This window comes from Anarhichas minor, unplaced genomic scaffold, assembly GCF_050575085.1.
Source record: "Anarhichas minor isolate MPS153535 unplaced genomic scaffold, ASM5057508v1 ptg000058l, whole genome shotgun sequence".
Taxonomy (NCBI): Eukaryota; Metazoa; Chordata; class Actinopteri; order Perciformes; family Anarhichadidae; genus Anarhichas; species Anarhichas minor.
The window spans coordinates 10,912,320-10,921,697 of NW_027466504.1; positions in this window are offsets into that span (position 1 = coordinate 10,912,320).

A 9,378-nucleotide genomic window follows, 5' to 3' on the forward strand; every position below is an offset into this window, starting at 1 on the left:
CTGTCAGTTTTTGTGCGATGTGTGATGGTGTCAGCCAAACATTGTTTATGAGGGAGGAGATGCTTCCCTTTGGAATGTTTTGTAGTCCCAACAACTCCATCAGAGTCCTACTTCTTCCATATCAAATCAGTCATTTTATCTTATCAACTATAGTTTCGAACCGGGATCTTCATTATTTAGGATAAGTAAAAAGATTAAGAGGGCTGCACGGTGTAGTGTCTAGCACTATCGCCTCACAGCAAGAGGGGCCGGGGTTAAATCCCGGGCTAGACATCCCTTCTGTGTGGAGTTTGCATGTTCTCCCTGTGTCAGCGTGGGTTTTCTCCAAGTCCTTAGGCTTAATTGAAGACTCTAAATTGCCCCATACTATAGCCCTGTGATCTGTCCCGGTTGTGTACCCCGCCTTTGCCCAATGTCAGCTGGGATCGGCTCTAGCCCCCTGGCAACCCTAAAAAAAGATAAGCGGAAAAAGATTAAGAGGTATTTATAGTATACACAAATATTTCCTGGATAGTAACCTTTTCCTTAAATGCTGCTGCTGATGCTGCGGTGTTGGTAATTCTACATGCAGTGGGCAATAGGGCACCTATAAAGGATCAAATGAGCCGAATCAATTATCGCTTTCAGTGGGTTTGTGCCTTTACAATTATCGTAACCTTCCTTTTAGCAGAGAAACAGTTTAGTTTATTGCTGTGCATCAATTTACATCAGTAACAGGGAAATAAAGGAACACTGAATATGAATACATGCTTCTTATACAGTATGTCTTCATGTAGAATAGTTTCCCTCTTACCATTCACATGGTCATGTTACTATTACATTTCTTTGTGAATATGTTTTTACGACTTGAAGAAACCACTCATGTATTAACCGGCCTGTGTTTCTCCTTATGTGGTCCTCAAATTACAGTCATATTTTGGGCTTAAATGATACAGCACATGTCCCTGTGTTCAGTAACTCTTTCAATTACTCTTTTTGAGTACGGCATACAAGGTAGCTGTAAAGGGTGAACATGGATGGTAAGTTGTTAGAGTGACTTTTGAAATATCCAGATGGAGCCACACGGGAAGAGCCAGAAGGGAAATCAGTGTCTTTGTACTTGACTCTGTCCCGAGCTGTTCTGGGCTTCTGTGTGCAGACAACAACAGAAATACAGATTAGCAGCAGATGGTGTCATCCAGGGTCCAAGGCATAAACATTTGAATGCTTAACACTTCGATAAATCAACATAAGACCCTCACGGAGTTAGCGAGGAAAAATGGAAAAACCAGGAGCAAGTAATATGATGTGGACGAACGCTGAACGAGTAGTGGCCAGGAACCCCGTTGAGCTTTTGAAATCCCTTCAAATAGTAACTCTTTAAATAAGAATCTTATATTTTTTTAAAATGTAAAAATAAAATACAGGAATAACTTTGCTCCATTCATTTTTCACTCTCTGTTAGTCATCTTTGGAAAATACCCATCCAGGCCATATTTTAGTCCAAACCAATGCAGCATGATGAGGTTTGTTGCTGCAGTAAAGGATATTCCAAGTTTTTATTTGAGTCAAAGAACCACTTTGCTAAGTGCACAGACTTTCTTCAAGGTCTTCATAAGGTTTAGACAATGCATCAGCTCCATTAAGCCAAGGTGCAAGGGTAGGATGAGATGATAGTTTGTCATCTGAGTATAAACCATCAAGTCACTGCACATTTCTCAGGTTCATCAACTCGCCCCATCAACCTAAACTCCAACCTCTCTCTGACACAAAGATAGCATTTCAACATCAACCTCAACCATTAGCAAATTCCTTTGTTTTTACAACTAACTTTATTTCCTCAAAGAGGTAATTTTATGTTTTCCTGTCTAATCATGTTTAACCAAGCTAGAGAATTAACAGCAGATGTGGTTGGGTTGAGCTTCACTTCAGTGCAATATTATGTAATATCGGTATGCATGTCGTATTGCTATTGTTACGTAAAATGTAACTTTGGTTCTTAATCTTTTACTTTTGTGATAAAACATGCAAATAAAAGAAGCTTTGAAGAGAACGATGTGTAAGTTTAGAGTGCTGGCAGCATTTGAAAATGCATCAAAGTGAGCAATATTATAGCCCAAATATATCAACTGTCATTCTGTACTTCAACTTAGTTTTCAGGTTTTGTAACCATGGCTATCACCTGCCTGTCTAACTTAAATTTGAAGAATAACTTAAAGTTGTGGCATTACTCTATTTCATATTGTGCCAGGTTTTCATAACCTCAAATGAACTCCAATTCAGCAGCAAGGAAAATGTCTCAAAATCTTATTTGCTTCAGCACTGAACGCGCTGGATATTGCAGGGATGAAGACAAATGTTATTCCTTCACCATGGCTGCATCACACTCATTTACCCTGAGTGCCTAAAAACCCTCAGTGTACAGAGAGAGGCAGGATGCCAGCCACAAAACCTGGACTTAATAATAAGCAGGAAATTCTCCTCTGGAACATTTGGTATTCTTCAACATATCATTCCTGCTAACTGCACCTATCCTCAGTGTGGTTTCAATGATTTTGTACTTGTATCAAAGTGCAGTACATTCTTTTGTCAACTTGACAATATACTGTATGTACAAGCAGGTGCTTCTTTTTATGAGCCAACAGTCTGTTAAAACTAAAAATGTATGCCAATATTGCTTGGATTCATGGTCAGAAATGACAATGAATGCCTCTAAAGGATAAGTCTGGTGACATGCAGTTTTTTTTCTTCTTGTCAACAAATCCCAGGAAAACACAAAAACAATGATTTGATGTTAATAATAAATATTGTCTTTGCAGTCAAAGTCTGATGTACTGCGTCTTATTCCTCTGTGCTACAGAGCTCCATTGTTCTATCCCAGTGAGCATTTTTCCGTTGAAAAGACATTTATTAAATGACAGGTCACCGCTGAAAAGACGTTCAAAATTGTTTTTTTACAGACAGAATGTACACTGCTCCCATTACAATGTCCTGTGAGCTTCTTGTAGGCAGCACACAGTCTATAGTTCCATATTTATGACATTTTTATATGAAACATTAAATGCGTTTAAATCACTTCTTCCTGTAGACCAAATTTCACCGGCCAGTGTAATATGACTTTGGAGAAATACATTCACAGTAACCAATATTGTCTCTCTTTCAACCTACAACTGAACAAATCATCAACATTTTAAAAATAAATTTCTGTTTTGCGACAACCGCATTTTAGCTGGTTTAAAAGATGGCGAAAATAGGTCTTAGACATTCACACCGAATATCACCCAGTTTTCAACGCTGAAATCCCGGTTGGTGCACACTGGGATTAATCAATAAGCCAAGCCATTGCATTTGTTGACATTTCCCTTCATTATGATGAACATGAGCACTGTAGTTTATACAATTCCCAACTTTCACTGTCCGGCTGCCTTACATAGCCTTCACTCAAATACCAAATGTCTATTTTTCTTCAACCTTTATTTATAAAGAAATTGCAAAAAAGTGACAAAGATGGTCAGGCATATCTCTAAAACAAAATCTGACAATATATAGTGTGCAGGCTCAGCGAAAGCAGTCACAGGCAGGAAGTGTGCTGGTACGGGCGTTTCCTGGAGCATCAACCGATCACTGGAGTGTGAAAAGTATGGGCCGTAGAGCCATAGCAGCAAGGATGTGAGGGTTCCGGGACAAGAGGATGTCAAATGTGTACATATTGTAAAGCCCTCTGAGGCTAATTTGTAATTTGTGATTTTGGGCTATACAAAAATAAATTGAATTGAATTGAAGATGCTTCAACAATCCTCTTTCTACACGTCCGGGGGAAGAGGGTCTATAAATTCATAAAATGCAGTTAGCTTGTCATTTGCCATAAATTCAAAGCATTTGGGAATTGAAGCGGCATGCAGTATTGTGACTGGAAAGTGTGATTTCTTATAAACTACTGCCCCACTTACCCTGCAAGTTCTGTCTATTTGATACACATCAAAGTCATCCATAGCCACCTCACAGTCCTTAATACCTTTCTTTAATCATGTTTCAGACAACACAATGATATCAGGGTCTACCTGGGACACCAACATATTTAGATGATCAAGCGTTTGATGAAGATAGTCAGACATGTGAGACAAATAGACCCCAGGCATTTCAAATGATGTGCATTATGTGCTTCAAGGAATGTGTAATAGAAGAGTGTAAGAGATGTAGTGATGTAAGGGAGAGAAGATTTAAATTGTTTAAGATGAGGGTGCTGGTGAATGATGTAAAATGTACATTACTTAAACCTTTATTAATTGATTTGTTGGCCACTTAGTGGCAGCGCAACAAGCAGTAAACACAATATTTACACCTTGTGAAGTTTATAAGTTTATAACTGTTGCTTTTTTAAATAATAGTCATATGGGTACTTCACCTATTTACTGTATTTAAAAAAACTGTTTTAAAATCTTAATTTGCATAGTCAACTGTCCAATAAGTGTAGTGGAGTAAAAAGTATAATATGTAGTCTCTGAAATATAGGGAAGTAAAAGTATAAAGCAGAGTAAATGTACCGTACTATTTATACCGTCACTGGTGCAGGGAGCTTTGATGTGAAACGTTTTACTTGAACATAGTTATTAACTTGAACATAAACTTGTTGAGTTCAGAGTTTGTCGGCAGTGGAGCTTCAGCTATAGTTGCAGCACCTTCTGTGCCCAGGGACCCAAGGCCAGAGCTCCTCCTCCTCCTCCTCTCCGCTACGCTGAAGAGGTCTCACTCTCACTTGGTACTCTCTCTCTCACACAACACTGTTCATGGTGCTTGCTTTCACTGTGCATACAAATCAATCTTTCCCTAATTCCCACGTTATTGTTCCCTCTAGATTTCTTAGTCATACTTGCACACGTTTTCGGGTAAAATGGGCCCAGAATTCTCCCAGTTCCTGAACTCTTATAAATTTGCTCAATAGATCTTACTGCTCTGCCATAACTCTACACATCTCATCAGCACAAGGAGGAAAAGGGGAATCTGGAAGTCATTACCAAATGATTGGATCTCAGAAATGAAAATGTAATTGTGAGAAAAGAGGGTGGAAGCAAAATGGTGATTAACGTTGAACCTAAATGTTGGTAAGTATGAGTCAAAGTCAATTTAGGGAAACACTATAGTACTTTCTTTCATTTCATATAGCATCTCACAATTATTTCAAGTTCACAACTCAACCCCAACTTCATTTTTCATACTTTTAATTTGGGGACATTTTGCTTCTGTCCAACAAGTTACAATTCCAACAGTTACATATCTAAACACACATCTGGGGATAAATCCTAGCCCACTGGATTGACTGGAGGCCTGATTGCATCACTATCACAAGCAATGTTGCATAAAGCTGGCAGCGTTTGACCCTCGCTAAACATAAACAGCCAGCAGGCAATTAATGGGGTTCTCACAGCCTGCCATCCTCCCACTGTCCTGCAGGCAACAAAGGAAGTAAGCAAGGTCCCCTCTGTTCATACTTCCGCTTAGGATATTGGCTAAGCACATAAACAAAGGTTTGGCAGGTCGACATTTTGAACAGCAGTGTCTGATTTTGTACTCTTTGTGGCAATAACATTGAAGTGTTCCCCTGATGCTGTTATGATCCCATGCTTAATATCACCCAGGAAATATTCTGTTGTGTTGAATTTACAAATCATGTTTCAAAACAAATCCCACTCACATAGGTCACATATATAAACCTTTGAGAGGAGAACAAGTCAAACACTGGTTATCTCACTTTGATGTCATGCCTGGTCTTAGCCAAGGTGTGTGAGCCATTTTCATATGAAAACTGGAATTAGATTATTTGAGAGCAAACAGGTGGTTTCCTGGAAACAAGTACTCTTTTTTGCAAGTTGTCATACTGTTATAGTGCACACTTTGATGATGCTGGTTCTCCAGATCACCGTAAAATCCTTGCAGACAGTAAAAGTTACCTTCTCATATTAGTCCCAGTTTGTTGAAGTGTAGAATGACTAGTGGACAGAGTTGTGTGTTCAATGCCCAGTTAGAACTTCCTTTGAAGCCAGAAAGTCAAACTGGAAGTCCTGCAGCGACGCGATTTTAATGATTAATAGTGCGTACGGATCAGCTTGAATGTTTTCCGTAGTTTTCTTGCTCCCCTGCTGACTTCTCTATTGCCTCACAAAACAATTCACGGAGCTCTGTTCTGTGAAATGAAGGCTGAAGTATTCAACAATGACAACAGGAGCCAATGAATGCACACATTTGGTGCTTATGTCATGCAATGTGACAGACAAAAACTCTGGTATAATTTTGCTATTCCTGCACAAGAATGGCCTCTGTATTTCTGCGGCCCAGAGGCTTTGATTGATGGTTGCTCTGATGTGGCTCCATACATCAGCTATAAAAATGACAATGTGTCATCGGGTCAAATGAACATGCATGGTAGGAAGATACATCTTGTCTAAAGTTTGCGGAAAGAAAATAAACACAAGTGTTTAAATTCAGGGAAGAGACAAAAACAAAGGAAGTCAGTGACTGAAATGTAAGTGACCTGTGTTTGGCGAAGGGAACACTATAATATTTTGACAGTGAACATTGCTGTTTGAAAAATTCACTCGAGACCGGTGTAAAAATCATTAATCATTGGACATTTATTCTTTGCAAAGAAGGAGACAGGGTTGATTCACATACAGAATGTACATCAAGACTACTCGAAGATCTGTCTCCGAGTCTCTGGTATTTATACTAAGTAAACAACATGCAGTGGGCTGGCACATGGTAACACACACACATTTTGCGTTTCACACAGGCGTCTACGTATCTGGACACTTTAACAATTTGTTCTAGTACAAAGGTCACTTTCTCGTAAGTCATGGTCGCAAATGAGCCCTGCGTAAGTATTGGCGCTTTCTACAAGTTTATTATCATTCTTATTCAGGACAAACAGCTGAAGTGTTCTTTCGGCAATCAACTGCTTCTTAATAGACTAAACATTTGCTGAAGACACCTGGTGTCAGTGAAAGTTCACACAAGGACACAGGCCTTAAACTCTACAGAGGACATGAGCCTATGTTAAATGTATAACATTCCTTAATCATTTAAACGCATACTAATTAGTCATTTAGATTTTTTCCCAACAATTGCTTTTCAACTCTTGAAGAAAACTTGTAAAACTCCAGTCTTTCTTTTTGAGGCAGTATCACTGAACAATTGTCTACATCCATGCTAGTAGCTTAGTGTGGCTGGACTCACTAGCTAAATACACACTTAAGCATGCTAACTTGCCCACAATGATAATGCTATCATGCTGATGTTTAGCAGGTATAATGTTTGCCATTGTTCATCTTCTTAGTTTAGTGTAAAAGCATGCTAACATTTGCTTATCAGCACATAATACAAACTGGAGCTGAGGCTGATGGTAATGGTATTATATTTTGTAGGTATTAAACATCATCATAAACCAAAGTATTGGACAGATTTAATGTTTGTCCTGGTGATGGCGCTAGATGATGGCGCTAAAGTCACTACAATTCATCCTGAGAGGAACATAATCGTGCGAACAAAGTTTCATGGAAATCCATTCAATAGTTCAACTTCACTAATAACGACAATTGTCAACCTCATGGTGGCACTAACGGAAAAGTCAGTTACTACAGTCTGTGATGGACCTACTGAACAACACTAGCATCCCCAAAGCTTGGTTTCCCAAGAGGAATGCATGCTTGTGCAATCTAATTTTCAGTACGAAAATATTGCACATATGGTGATTTGATTTAACAAGACTGACATTTTGAAAGACACAATAACAAACTGGATTATACCAACGATAAATCCAACTCCAGAGTAGGATATAGCGAAATGGAGAGGGGAACAGTCACATTGGCTTTGGAGCACAGAGATTCATATGATACCATTGCCATAACCACAAGCAAACAAGCTTGTGGTCTCTAACTACTAAGATACACAGTAGATGAGTAATGAGAGCAGTAACATCCAAAGATTATGCAGTAGCTCTCCAGATATCAAATGCATACTTTACATTACCGTGCAATTGTCGTGCAAAAGGAGATGTCATTCCATTTGGGAGATTATGATATTTTACAATGCCAGCCATTCTGGCCAAATTTGTTTCATTGCCATTACTCAAATTTTGCATGATCAATTTAAATTGGCTATTTGAAGTAAATCCTAACTAGAAAGGCCAACCTCTGTATTTTTGTCATTCCCAGAACTATTGTATTTTACAGAGGACGTGAAATTTGCATGTTACATGTGTCCCTCTCTCCAGTTCTCAGTACTATAAACATTTAAGTTGCCAGATTTCCTTTTTGGATTGTGCTCCTGAGTCACACTGAACCCATTTTTTTTTTGTTAAAAACACATAAACCTCCACGGTGAAGTCGCAGCTTGGAGAAGAGAGCTGGAAACTATAGTTGTTTATCAACCCAACAGACATTCATCATCTGAATTTCATGACTCATCCAGATCTCTGGTGTTTGTAGCATTAAAAGAAGAGTCCACGTGTATGTGTGGATCTCTGCATGCGTACTAAGCATTGGATTGTGGTGTGGTTCAGTTCAAATGATCCAGAAAGTTTTCAGAAATATCATAAAAGCAATGGAAACCTCGACTGTGCGGATTCTGTGTTTTGAGCAAGATGTTAGAGCAGGGTGTGCTTTACTCCCACTTTATGGCACAGTTTGGTGTCAACAAGTCTGACATGGATTTGTTGCTACCTGTTATTCCTTTCCTCCCATAATAAATACTGCTTGAATTTGCATGGATAAAAGTGGGTGAATGCAGATTTTAGAAATTAAAGGTATTCGTGGGGACTCTGTGAGCTTTATAGTAAAACAGCCATTGAAGAAGTTTTCCTCCAATAGCCCACAATATGACTTTGATTATTAATGACTCAAGAGGAACATATCTAAACCCTGATTAAAAATCAGATTAAAGCACATCTTGAGAAATTACAACTGACAGCTGCACTACCTCATTCAATGAGTGCAAGTCTTTGGAGCGTTTAATCTTTTTCCACCCCTGACAGTTTTAATCTGATGTTCTCTGGTCAGTGCAGAATGCTTTTATCATCAGCGAGCATTTCTAATTTCTGTCAGGTTAATGATCCATGTTGTTGATAGACGTTCTTCCCATTTGGTAAGTAGCTGTCTGTTCTTCACCCCCTTTTTTCCTCAAAATGGAATTTATTCAATTGACGCAAACCATCCCTGTGACGATCCTATTGGTACACAAAAGCCTACCCACTGCCAAAGCTGTGATCCCTCTACAGGGCTCCAAGAATGACAGTTTGTGTCAGCTTTTCTTTCCCTGACACCGCAGAGGGAAGCCTTGGCAAAAACCTGACTATCTTCAGGCATAAGACACTGCTTGCCAGCAAAGTGAAAGCATCCAAAGTATCTA